Raw genomic sequence first — 14,291 nt, forward strand, 5'->3', positions numbered from 1 at the left:
CTTCTATGGTGGCTCCATGCAAAAGAGGTCAAGCAAGGACAACCCTTTGTTCTTCCTTCCCCCAACTCCAAGGTGACCATGGATGCATCCCAGCTGGGGTGAAGGAAGGGGCATTACCTGGATCAGACAGTTCAAGGCATGTGGTCAGCTCGAGACCAATTTGCATATCGGTGTCCTAGAGATGAAAGCAGTGCTTCTAGCATTGCAAGCATTTCAGAGCATTCTACCTCTAGGAACAATTGAGATACAAATGGACAATATTGCGTTTGTATGGTATATCAGCAAACAGGGATGAACCAGATCTTACCCACTTTGTCAAGAAGCAATGAGGCTTTGACAGTGGGCAATGTCTTCCAACCACTTCCTGATTAGAGCACACATTCCAGGGAAATCCAGCATTCTGATGGACAGGCTCAGCAGAGTTATTCTAATGCCTTTTGAGCGGTCTCTAAATCAATCAGTGGCAAATATGGTCTTCCACAAGTGGGGTCACCCTCGCTGCGAGCTCTGTGCTTCACGCCACAACAACAAATGCAGCAGGTTCTTTGCCATGATCCCTCTTCAGAGGCAGTCACCAAGAGATGTTCTGGTCCATGTTTGGCCCTCTGATCTTCTTTATGCCTACCCACCCCTACCCCTCATACCCAAATTTCTTCAGAAAGCTTAGAAGTTGAAGAGCAAAGTGATCCTCATTGCTTCCTTTTGGCCTCAACAGATTTGGTTCCCCTTTCTTTGGTCTCATGTAGTATGTCCTCCGTGGATGCTGGCACCTCATCCAGATCTTCTGTCTCACCCATCAGGGCAGGTTCACCCAGATCTTCCAGGATTTAAGTTGACCGCAAGGTTTCTCCAATTCCAGTGATGGCTAGAAATACCATGCTTTTCACCGGTTCAGAGGATTTTAATATCCTCTCACAAGGCCTCTACTAGGAAAATTTATAAAAATAAATGGAAGATATTTTCTATATGAGCTCACCAAAAACATTTGGATCCTTTTATAGCCTGTATTCCTGCAGTTTTGAATTTTCTTGCTTCAGTCTTCCAAAGCAGGGCAAGTTTTTTCTACTATTAAGGTGCAACTGGCAGCCATCTCAAATTATCTAGGGACAGTTCATCTTCTCTGGCTTCATCTAAATTGTGTAAGATGTTTCACAGGGTACATTTTTATTTAGACTGCCTATAAAAGACCCCACCGCTCCTTGGGACTTAACCATGATGTTACAAGCTCTTGTCTTGCCTCCTTTTGAGCCTTCAGCCAAGATAGACTTGAAGTTCCTGTCCTGGAAGACTGCCTTTTTAGTGGCCATCACATCAGCTAAGAGGGTATCTGAATTGCAGCCTTTATCAGTCAAATCACCCTATTTGATTTTTCATAAAGAGAGAGCGACCTTGCATACTAATCTTGCCATTTTGCCTAAAGTTGCCTCCGAAAACAATATCAATCAGGTCATAACCTGCCAGTTTTCTTCCCCAATTTCCAGAACAGGGGTGAATATACATGTGATGATCTGAGGTATTGCCAGCTATACCTGGAGAAGTAGGGCAGTGATGTGTAACATATGCCAGCGTAGCTAGCTGGAATTTTGTAAAGAATTATTTGTCATTTGTATATCAAACTGATTTGTACAGATGCTTGTGTTGAAAAATGTATTTGTAAAGCTGCTTGTGTTAAAAAAAATGTACCAACAGTGGGTCCTGACTGCACTGTAACTGATTAAATGTATGTTTTAGCAGAGGATACTGAAAGAGAAGAGGTTAAGCTCAGTTCCAGCTAACTTTTAGAAAAATATCCTAAAATTAAATTACCTGGTTTAGGCCTTAAAGATTGTATCTTACAGTTCTAATTGCAGCCGGAGACTAAATGTCTGTACCAGAGAATTTATTTACTAGCTCCTGTAGGAAGACTGGACGTTTTGCATGGTTTTATAGCTTCCAGATGCTATAACACATCTCAGCAAAGCTCTGTCCATGTGTATGGTAACACCTATGTGCTAAATTCTGGTTTGGTATTAGCAATGGGGGTAGCATGGGAACCAGAAGTTAGATGACCAGGTGTATGTGATGTAATTCTGTCATCTAGGACAAAAATGATGTTTTAATACCAGATGAGAGAGAAGTCTCAGAACATTCTGTTTTTGAAACCTGACAGAGAATGACCCCTCACCTACTTCATCTTCCTTGCTCTAGTAAGTGAACCAAGAAATAGTAATTCTTTAAATCAGTCAGGAAAATATAGTGAGATTAGTTAAGTCCTGTTTTTCTGGATCTGTTTGAATCTATTCATATGTGTTATTTTAATATTTCGTGTGATTTGAAACTCTGGTGTTTACTGTAAATACACATTTAGTATTTTCATGTTCTTTTTGTATTATTAAATGTATTCCAGCTTTTCATTGTGGCTGGTCTTTTAGAGCATATTTTAATCTCTGAGAGTACTTGTATATATATATTTGGTGACAGCTCTGGCCACTCTTAAAAGCCTTTCTGTTGGTCAAACTACCATTTGTATTAGTTTTAATTTCACTCAGTATAATTGGGTACTCTAGTAAGAGCCTTAGAGTAGCTGGCTTCGGAATGTCTGGTGGTGGCATAACTACCTTATAGGCTGGGCAGAAGGAGGCATATCTAGTAAGTCTGTGCCAGCCTTTCTCAGGTGTGTGTGTGTGTGTGTGTGTGTGTGTGTGTGTGTGTGTGTGTGTGTGTGTGAGAAAATCAAATCTCAAAGTGTGTGCGTGTGTGTGTCAACTGTTTGGAGCAGGGACACGAAGCACTGATTTCACAGAGAGGGTGCTGGAAAACTTGGCTTAGACACTCGGTTGAGGTCTCATCTCTTTAGCTGTGGCAGTGGGGAGTCTTATTGCGGACCTTGAGGGAGACAGGTAGAGAAATCCAGAACCCGGACTGAGTGTGTTCCCTGTGTGCTCTTAAGGGAAATTATGCTTGATGCAGAGAGCTGCATCTGGAAATACTTGATGTATCCAGTTTTGTTCCATCTGAATGTCCCACTCCAGTGCAATGGTGAGGATTCAAGCTCCTTGATTACTGGCCCAGAGTGGGGACATCACATATTGGCGAACAGTGGTGTGGATATTAACTGAACTTCTGTAGCCTGTAAACAGTTGTCACTAAAGGAGTGTGTATTCTCGACAACCACAAGGTAAACATACTTTTTCATTTTCACAACAGTTTTATTATTTTTTTTCTTAGTTTAGTTTAGTTAGGAAAGCAGGCAAAGATGTCAGCAGAGGATTATGGCAAGCTGACAAAGAACCAGTTGACCAAGGTGTGTGAAGTCAAAGGACTGGTGTATGCCAACCTTACTAAAGAGGAAACGATTTCATACTTAGTGGTAACTGAAACCAGCAACCAGGAGGACAACCAGTTTGATGATGGGGATGTACAGCCCTCAGAAACAGGACAGTTCTCCTTTTCCTCAGAGGATTTAAACATCTGTCTGGAGTTAGAGACTTAAACTGGAGGCCAAACATTTGGAATTAGAATCAGCAGAGAGACTGTGGCATTTGGTGGTCGAATTAGAATAAGCAGAGAGACTGCATGTTTAGATGCTGAAGAAAATGAGAAGCAGTGTCAATATGAGAAGGAGATGCTAACTCTTCACCAGGGTCATGGAAGTATCTGAGAAGGGAATAACCAAACCCCAGAAGCAATAAAGGTCAGTAAATTTCTTCCACAATTTACAGAGGGTGATAATTTCAATAGTTTTATTCCGTTTACAGAGGGTGATAAGTTTGACAGTTTTATTCATATATTTGAAAAGGTATGTAAAAACAGTATAATGTTGACCAAGGATTCTGGGTATGATTCCTGACCCCCTTACTCCATGTTAAAGCTGTAACTGCTGTTTCTAAATATTCTGATATTGATTGATTAAACTGTGATAAAGTAAAGAAATGTTTGCTTGAATATTTTCAGTTAACACCTGAGTTTTATGGAAAAGAGTTTTGTGAGCATAGACGCAAGGCAGATGAAAGTGTGTGTGATTATATTGCAGAGTTAAGCATTTATTTTCATAGATGGGTGAGTGAGTGTCAGGTCACCACTTCTGAAGGGCTAGCAGACCTTTTGGTGAGAAACAAGTCTTTAGCACTTTTCCTGAGGACATGAGAATCTGGTTGGCAGACCGAGAGTGTAACTCTGCAGTTGAGCTGAGGAAAAAGGGGGATCTCTACTTAACAAGCAGGGCATCACTGCACCCGAAGAGGATACCCAATGCTGCACATGGATATAAGGGAATCCATGGTGGGCAGCCTAAACCACCTCAATAACAGGGGAAGCCACTAATTCAGGTACACAGCCAGGATCAAAGGGTAAATGTTTTAAATGCAACCACTGGGGTCATGTATCGTATAGATGTCCACGAGGCAAAGTGAAGAACAAAAGGTGGGGGAGCCAGCAAGTGGGAATAACAGTATGCCAGTGGTAAGTTGTCTGGAGACAACAGGGTTACTAAACTATCACCAGAGGTTATATCCTATCTTATTGGATGGAAAACAGGCCACTGCTAAGAGAGAGACAGCCTCTGACATAACCATTGTGAAGCCTACAGTGGTTAAAGGAGCAGTACTTGCTTGGGCAGTTCACTTCAGTCAGAGCTTTAGGAGGGACCCATTCCAGATGCCTTTTGCCAGGGTTCACTTTGAATGGGTTGGTGGAAAAGGAAGCAAGCAAGTAGGTGTGTTTGAGGATATTCCTGCAGATATATTGATAGGGAATGATTTTGATAATGTAGTACATTGTGTGCATGCCGTTACACGCAGTCAGGCTTGGAGCCAGGCATGTGGCTCTGGTAGCCTGGGGAGACCCAGACAGACATCACACCTGAAGCCAGGGCTGGTGAAGTGGCTATTTCAGTGAGGGAGCTACCCTGTAGCAGTGAGCCTGAAGGTGAGCCACAGCTGATGGTAGGTACTGGTGTTCCCTTGGACAGGGTGACTGCAAGGGCAGAGGTGACTGCTAGTACTCCGGCTGACAGTGAGGCACTGCTGTCAGAGGATGCCAGACCTCCTGTGGAAGGGGAGCTGGAAAGGGTCACAAAGATAGAGTTGAGACAGGCTCAGCTCTTGGACCCTACACTAATAGGCTTGTGGGAGGTAGCTAGGGAGGCACCTGATCCTCAATGAAAAGGGGCGTCTGTATACTCAAACAAAGGTTTACTGCATAGAGAGTGGACCCCTGAGGGATGGCTAGAGGGTGAGATTATATAGCAGTTGATAGTGCCTGGAGCCTATTGTCTGGCACTTCTAGCCGTAGCCCATGACTTTCCTTTTGCATATCATATCGGTATAAAGCATAACAAGAGACATATTATGTAGAACATTTATTGGTCTGAAATTGCAAGGGATGCAACAGGGTACTGCAGGACCTGTGAGCAGTGCTAAAAAGTAGGCAAGGCAGAAGACAAGTTCAAGGCTCATGTGATGCCTTTGCCTGTGATTGAGGAACCATTTCAGAGGGTAGCTATATATATTGTGGGGTCTCTGTGTACCCCAAGCTCCACAGGGAAGAGGTATATCCTGGTGGTTGTAGATTATGCTACTAGATACCCTGAGGCAGTGGCTCTGTCCTCCAATGAGGCAGAGAAGGTGGCAAATGCTTTCTTAGAGATTTTCAGCAGGGTAGGTTTCCTGAGAGAAATACTGACTGAGGTGTCAATTTCATGTCAAACCTGCTGGCTTATCTGTGGGAGGACTGTGGGGTAAAGCTCTTAAAGACCACCCCTACCATCCCCAGACTAATGGTCTTGTGGAGAGGTTAAACTCTACACTAAAGACCATGCTAGAGGCATTTGCAGACCAGTATAACAGAGAGTGGGACAAATATTTGTTCCATCAGCTGTTTTCATACAGTGAGGTACCCCAGGAATCCACAGGTTTTTCATCCTTTGAGTTGCTGTGTGGGCATAGGGTGAGGGGGGCTTTAGATTTAATTCATGATGAGTGGGAGGGTGTGTGTGAATCCCACAAGGTGTCTGTTGTGGCATATGTCCTAAACCACAGGACAAGGCTTAGGGAGCTTATGGACTTGACCCAGTAGAACCTGGCAGAAGCACAACAGCAGAAAAAAGGTCTGGTAATGATGGGAATGCTGGAGCCTGAGAGTATGCTGTCAGACAGCAGGTTATGGCTCTCTTTCCTACACAATAAGCTGCAGGCAGCTTGGGAGGGACCCTTCAAAGTGGTAAGGAAGGTCAGTGATGTTAACTACATGGTGGAACTGCTAGGCAGGAGGGAGGGGCACAAATTGTTCTGTGTTAACTTGATGAAACCTTACCATGACAGGGAGGCCCTTGTGCTAAGTATTTGCAGTAGGAGTTTGAGTGGGATGTATGGTTACATTGAGCCAGCCAGCAAAATGCCAAGTTACTAAGGTAGAGCCTAGGTTTGCAGGCATATGACATGAAGGTGCAGCACTGTAGTGGGGTCAGCAGTGCCAATGCAGGAAGTGTTCTCAAGACAGTGTATGGGTTAATGTACTCCCAGACAGGCTTATTCCCCTTAAGCAATATTGCTCCAGAGTCACTTGAGAAACTAGCTTGAGTCTTCACAGGGGAGAGAGATGTGATGATGGGAGGTATTGCCAACTATGCCAGGAGAAGTAGGACAGTGGATGTATAACATATGCCAACATAGCTAGCTGGAATTTTGTAAAGAATTATATGTCATTTGTATATGAAAGTGATTTGTACATATGCTTGTCTTGAAAAATGTATTTGTAAAGCTGCTTGTTAAAAAATGTACCAACAGTGCATCCTGACTGTATTGTACATGATTAAATGTATATGTTTTAACAAAGGATGCTGAAAGAGAAGAGGTTAAGCTCACCCCAGCTAAATTTAGAAAAAAATATTCTGAAATTAAATTATGTGGTTTAGGCCATAAAGATTATATTTTACAGTTCTGATTGCAGCTAGAGCCTAGGTGTCTGTGCCAGAGAATTTTTTACTAGCTCCTGTAAGAAGAGTGGAAGTGTTTTATGTTTTTTTAGCTTCCAGATGCTGTAACACATCTCAGCAAAGCTGTATCTGTGTGTGTGTAAACACGTATGTTCTAAGTTCTGGTTCAGTTTCAGAAGTCAGATGACCAGATGTATGTGATTTCACTCTGTAATATATGACAAAAATAATGTTTTAATACCAGATGAGAAAGAAGTCTCACAGCAGTCTGATTTTGCAGTCTGTCTGAGAGGGACTCCTCACCTACTTCATCTTGCCTTGCTCTGTTAAGAAAACCAGGGAATAGTAATTGTTTAGATCAATCAGGAAAATATAGTGAGATTAGTTAAGTCCTGTTTTTCTGTATCTATATGAATCTATTAATTTGTGTTATTTTAATGTTTCCTGTGTTTGAAACTCTGTTGTTTACTGTAAATAGATATTTAGTATTTTCATATTCTTTTCTTACTTGTTATTAAATATATTCCAACTTTTCATTGTGGCTGGTCTTTTAAAGAACATTTTAATCTCTGAGAGTATTTATATATATTTGATGAGCGCTCTGGCCACTCCTGAAAGCATTGCTGTTGGTCAAACTACCATTTATATTAATAATAATTTCACTCAGTATAATTGGGTACCCTTGCAATAGCCTTAGAGTAGCTGGCTTTGGAGTGTTTGGTGATGGCATAACTACCATATAGTCTGGGCAACAGGGGGCATAGCTAGTAAATCTGTGCCAGCCTTTTCCCTGTGTGTGTGTGTGTGTGTGTGTGTGTGTGTGTGTGTGTGTGTGTGTGTGTGTGTGTGTGTGTGTGAAAATCAAATCTCAAAGTATGTGTGTCAGCTGTTTAGAGCTGGAGGGAGACAGATAGAGAAATCCAGACCCCGGACTGAGTGTGTTCCCTGTGTGCTCTTAAGGGAAATTGTGCTTGATGCAGAGAGCTGCATCTGGAAATACTGGGTGTATCCATTTTTGTTCCAAGTGAATATCCCTCTCCAGTGCCAGTGGTGAGGATTCAGGGTTCTTGATTACTAGCCCAGAGTGGGGACGTCACAATTCTCTCCACTTGTTAGACGTCCATGGACAGCTGCATTTCTATTTGGAAAGGACAGAATGTTTCCGAAAAACAGATCAGCTTTTTGTTTTCTTCTCCATTGTTAGAAAGGGAAGGCCAGTGTCCAAGCTCACTTTATCGAAATAGTATTCTACCAAAGGAATACCTTTAACTGGTAATTTTAAAGCTCATTCTGCTAGATCCACGTCTACATCTCAAGCCTTCTGGTCTAGAGTTCTGATAGAGGACATTTGTGCAGCTGCTACTTGGTCAACCTCACATACCTTTGTCGCACATTACAGTTAAATATTGCGTCTAGATGTAGGGCTGCTTTTGGCTCCACAGTGCTTCGGAATATCCTTCCATGAGGGCCACCTGGGGTTACTGTAGCTGGGGCTCTGTCCCACAGGGTGAGGAACAAATGAAAATTACATAAGATAATAACGTTCCATCTGTGTTGTCCATTTTCATTCTTCTTCAGCCCCCCCTCCCCATCCCCCTGTCCCTTCCTTGAAGATTTGTGGCTGTGCCCTAGGAACAGCTGTTCCTTTTGAGCTCCTGGTTCTATGTTCTCTATCTGCTGATAGTTTTCTATCCATTCTTTATATATTAGTTTTATAGCTGTAGAAAACTTGATCTGAGGTAATTTGGTGAACAGGGACATTATGGGTAAGGGGCTCAAGAGTTGGATCCTAAGTTATAAAAAGTGGCCAAGTTAGATCTGTGTTTCGGATCTGAACCCACAAGTAGAGGAAGAATGAAAATGGACAACACAGATGGAACATAATGGTAAGAACATAGCTTCTTTTTTTTATGCAACTGTGTACATCCAAATTAAATAGTAAACAGGGAACAGCAAGATGTTATGTGATCCTATCTCGCCTACATTCTGACTGATGGGATGCCAAAGAGCTTAGTCTCTTATTGGCTGAGCTTACTATATCCCAGGATGCACCACTACCAGTCCCCCAGATCTCGTTTGCCGCTAACTAGCGAAGATGTGGTCTCGAGCTGGCTGAGCTGAGTAGTAATTTTACTTACTTTTTTCTGTCAGAAAATTGCTTTTCCTGTCATAAAAAGCTGTTTTAACGGCTACTCTGTGCTTTGTGTAGTGATTGAAGGTTTTTTGTGAAAACTTGTTGAGTGATTGGGCGTTGTTTCTGATTTCAGGCCTCCTTTATCTGTAGGGCCTTTCGGTCAGTTAACCCCACTCAAACTTTTGGGATTTCAGATCCCTTGAGTTTTGTTGTTCGGATTGTTAAACCGGCAGTTGTAAACTGATTTTTGTAGAGTCAGTTAAGTAAAGTTAAATTAGGATTGTGTGTTCTTGCTGTCAGAAAATTACTGCACCGATGGAAACTAGTGCGGGTATTCCCGATAATCAGGTCCCCTAGTCCTTTGGGGCGTTGGAGTATCCTCTAAGTCCTCGAGGATGTCGGATTCGGATATAGACAGGGTGCTCCAAAGACTGTTCCAGTCCCCAGTCTTTCAAAAATTTGTTTCGCTCCGACCCAGTTGGCTTTGGAGCCGATAGCCCATATCCATGGCTGTTCCTCCTCCGACGGAGCAGATGCGAGTTTGGTACGGACTTCGGCTGGACTGATGTTTGGGACCTATGCTTTCGGTTCGAGCCTCGGGATTGCCGTCTGCTATCATGGCTCTGGAGACTGGACACTCCCAGGATTCTGGGGGGCACCTTCCCCTGTCCGTGAGCAGCGGAGCCCCTGGGCCTGAGGTTACCCCCATTGGGGTTCCCTCCTGAGGGTTCTTGAGTTGTCTTGGAGGAACCCGAGTCTATTACATGGACACTGATCTTGATGATGCGGAGGTCGGATGATGTCTCATTTGCAGACATCTTAGAGATCCTCAAACACTGGATATCAAACCCCCTCTGCTGATGAGTCAGTGCTCCTCAAGGCCTTTGGGGCTCAGCCCTCCGCCTCCTGGGTGTCTCCGCGACGAGCTTCTGGATTTAGTTTGTCCAGATACCGTGGAACCAGTCCCTTCGTCCTAATAAATTTTTGTCTGCTTCCTCACTAAAGGCGTGGCTGTAGATGCCATGGTGGTGGCATCTGCTACACAACAGGCGTGGCAGAGGCTTCAAGCGTCGTCCATCCTCCTAATAAGGAGTCTAGGAGCATGGACAGTGACTTCAGCGGCCTTTACTTTAAGGTCTCTGAATTATTTGGCACATTTTACCAGGCTTCAGAGGGATCTGGTCAGGAGCTGTCAGATTCCTCTCGGTAACCTACCTGAGCAGCTAGCCCAGTCGGTTAGCTCTCAGTTGGCTATCCTACGTCAATTTATAACTCGTCCCATGCATGAGGCTCATTTCCTATGCGGGCGGGGAAAGCGAGGGGCAGGCGTGGGGGCAGGGAGCTCTGAGGCCTGCCAAGCCTGGCTTTGTTGTCAGCAGAGGCCTTCAAGTCTTCCTCTTCGGCCGGCGCCCTTTGATGGGTCCTCTTTGTTTGGACCCAAGGTTAAGCTGTGAGCAAGAGGAAAAACTTTATCTGTTATCCCAAGGCCAAAGGAGGGTTCTGAAAATCACGTAAGTTTTCTCAACAGCAGGAAGATTCTCCAGAGGCAGAGGACAGGGAAATTTTTCTGGGAGAGGGCCCGCAATTCTGGAGACGGCTCTTCAGCCTCCCACACATCATGAGGTGTGCTCGGAGCCAGTCGGGTGCCCGTTTACCAAGCACCTAAAAGCCTGGGAGGATTGCCCCTGCTTGCCTCGGCCAGCCAGGTGGTGCCGCTGCAAAGCACCTAAAAGCCTGGGAGTCAATCACTCAGGACAGATGGGGCGGAGGTTACGCCATCCCATTCGCATGCTCACCCAAAAATCCCGGACCCACCATCCAGTCAAAGGAAATTGCAGGCTTTAAAGCTGCTAGAAAAGGAGTCATCAACCGGTCCCCGCAGACCAGCGAAATCCAAATTTTGCAATCCATTCTCCCATTGTTGGAGAAGGAGGTTTGGATGTGCTCCAGATACCTAGACCGCCTATTATCACACATACATTCATTCATCAGGCCCAGGAGGTATCCTGCGCTTTCAGCTGGGAGTCAGTCATTTCAATTTTGTGCACTGCCCTTTGGTCTCACCACAGCCCCAGGGTGTTCACCAAGTGTTTGGCAGTAGTGACTGCTCACCTGAGGAGTCTCGGATTTCAAGTGTTTCCCTATCTGGACGACTGCCACCACCAGGCATCTACTAATGGACAACCTCAAAGCCACTATCTCCCTGGGTGCTTCCTGGGGATTACATTCAATTGGTCAAAGTCTGTCTTGCTGCCCTCTGCATAAGGTTCATAGGAGCAGAGATAGACTCAAAATTGATGCGTTTTCTTCCTACCGAAGGGATCAAACTTTACAGGGCCAAGTTCGAGCTCTGATTTCAAGATCCAAGCCCAGCCAGGATGGTCCTACAAGTTTTAAGCCAGCCAGGATGGTCCTACAAGTTTTAGGTTCAATGTCTGCCGTTCTTTAGTTCCTCTGGCAAGATTGCACATGAGGATTCTTCAGTGGCTATTGTCAACTCAATGGTCCTTTCAGGATCTTCCCTCAATCATCACATCATGATTACGGAAACATGCAAAGGGACCTTCGCTGGTGGCTTCAGACATCCAATCTAAATCAAGGAAGCCCTTTGTTATTCCCTCTCCAGTGGTTACCCTGATGACAGATGCCTCCCAGATAGGGTGGGGGGCATTGTCTGGGCAGGTTAGTTCAGGGCTCCTGGCTTCCAGGCGAAGCTCTTCTCCACATCAATGTGTTGGAGATGAGGGCTGTACTTCTATCCCTACAGGCCTTACAAGTTTCTTCCTCAGGGCATCATCGCCATCCACACAGACAACATGTCGGTAGTCTGGTATCTGAACAAACAAGGAGGGACCAGATCTTACCCTTTGCAGAGAGGCCATGAGGGTGTGGGAATGGGCTGTAGCTACAACCAGCTTCTTGGTGGCGACCCACATTCGGGGAAATCAAATATATTGGCAGACAAATTGAGCAGGACAATTCTCTCTCCTCACGAGTGGTCCCCAAAGCGAAACAGTAGCAGCTCAGGTTTTCAGGAGATGGGGAGATCTATTTGCAACACCACTAAACCGAAGTGTAAAGGTTCTTCTCCTTGACCCCACATCAGGGGAAGCAGCTATGGATGCTCTAGCACAACCTTGGCCAACAGGGCTACTTTATGCCTTTCCTCACTTCTCTCCAAAGTCATTCAAAAGCTTCTCAATTGGGGTCCACAATGATACTGATTGCTCCATACTGGCCTCGTCAGGTATGGTTTCCCTGAAACATCACGGTTGGGCGATCCTTGGACATTAGATCTACCTGAAAACATGCGGGTGGGCGATCCTTGGACATTAGATCTAACTCGGATCTGCTAATCCATCAGTCGGGACAACAGCATCAGTCCCCTTGAAGTTGACAGCCTGGCTCCTCCACTTCCGACTTTAGTCAGAAGTCACACATTAGACCGGAAGTTATTCACATTTTTTCAGCCCACAAACCCACCACTAACAAATTGTACCTCAGTAAGTGGAAGAGGTTTGCTATCTGGGCTCAACTCAGGGGCTTAGACCCTATCACTGCTCGATCGAAGTTTTGAAATTTTTAACATCCCTGTTTAATCAAGGATCTTCTGTCTCTACTATTAAAGTACAACTGGCGGCTATCTCTAAATTCCACGAATCTATGGTTCCTCCATTGATGAGCAGCAGATTATGCAGGACTTTTATTAAAGGTGCGTGCCTGTTAAGACCCCCAGTTTTTCATCCTGCACCTCCGTGGGATCTTGATTTGGTGCATTAACATCTTCCCCTTGAACCTGCTGCTACATGTGAGTTAAAATATCTGTCTTGGAAAACTGCCTTCTTAGTTGCAATTACTTCTGCAAGAAGAGTCTCAGAGCTTCAAGCCCTATCTATTAAACCACCGTACTTGATTTTCCACAAGGATAGAGTATCACTTAGGCCTAATCCATCCTTTGTCCCAAAGGTCTGTTCTAATCTCTGTCTTCAACAATCTCTAGAGCTACCAGTTTTCTTCCCAAAATTCTCCAATGATGCAGAATACACTCTCCATAAATTGGATGTTCACAGCACAGGCGCTTCTATTTAGACAGGACTCAGCAATTTAGTCAGACCAATTGTTTGTGTCCTTCTCAGACAATAAATTGGGTAAAACCATTACAAAAGCTACTATCTCCAAATGGATTAGAGATTGTATAACTCAGGCTTATTCTTCTTGAATAAGCAACTTACAACATCTATCAAAGCTCACTCTACCAGAGCTATGGCAACTTCTATAGCTTTTCATTCCAAACTTGCTATTTTCATTTCCCACTATAAATTGGATGTGGCATCTAAAGGGGCGAGCATCATTTGGTTCCACGGTACTCAGGAGTGTTTTCCAGTGAGCCACCCAGGATTCAGTAGGGGGGGCTGTGTCATCAGTCAGAATGAAAGGCGAGATAGGATCACATAACATCTTTTAGTTATGTACTCACCATAACTTCAGATGTTTGGGATCCATCACCCTCCTTCCCCTGCCTTGGAGATCAGAAGAGATTGAGCGGTTTGAGTTCTACTGTTTTATCTTGTTTCATCTGACGATGTTATATAATCAGTGCGTGCATGTGTGCATGTATGCGGACAAACTAGATCTGGGGGACTGGTAGTGGTGCATCCTGGGATATAGTAAGCTCAGCCAATAAGAAACCCATCAGTCAGAATGTAGGCGAGATGGATCCCAAACATCTGAAGTTATGGTGAGTACATAACTAAAAGATAGTTACATTTTTGCATGTCTTAATGCCATTGCATTTTATAACTTTTAAAAATTCATGCCATTTGTTTGGCAAGCTATGTGAAATACCACCCCCCCCCAAAAAAAAAAAAAAAAAAAGACTATAATACTTAGGATTCAGGGCCATTGAAGTTATTAACTGTACTTTTCATCTTGCCTCCTTTCCTGTATTGCACAGAAGATTATTTCTTTTATTTAAGCTCTTGTGCCTTATCTTTAAAGTCCATTTTGGTTTGCATGTTTTGCTTTTCTTGGAACTCCCTTATTAAAAACCTCATGAAGCTTTCAATGGGAAGGAGGTGGTATGCAGGGGGTAACTACCTTCCCATTATATTAATTGTTACTTAACTTTCACCTCACTGTTGCTGTAAAGAGAGACATTTTTGAAATCTTCCATTTGGGTACTATCTAACATTTGTATGTTATTCGATGTGAAGAAATACATTTGAAAATCTAATGTCACAGTAA

The 14,291-nt window shown here is 44.0% G+C and overlaps 1 protein-coding gene across 4 annotated transcripts in view; it reads left to right on the top strand.

Moving 5' to 3' along the window:
• The window catches only part of IFT80 (intraflagellar transport 80), a 2,191,035-nt gene that overhangs the window by 2,136,323 nt on the left and 40,421 nt on the right, over window positions 1–14,291 (top strand). The gene's annotated exons all lie outside the window — the stretch shown is intronic.

Source organism: Protopterus annectens, chromosome 4.part1 (assembly GCF_019279795.1).
Source record: "Protopterus annectens isolate FY-2018-M chromosome 4.part1, PAN1.0, whole genome shotgun sequence".
In the NCBI taxonomy this organism is placed as follows: domain Eukaryota; kingdom Metazoa; phylum Chordata; order Ceratodontiformes; family Protopteridae; genus Protopterus; species Protopterus annectens.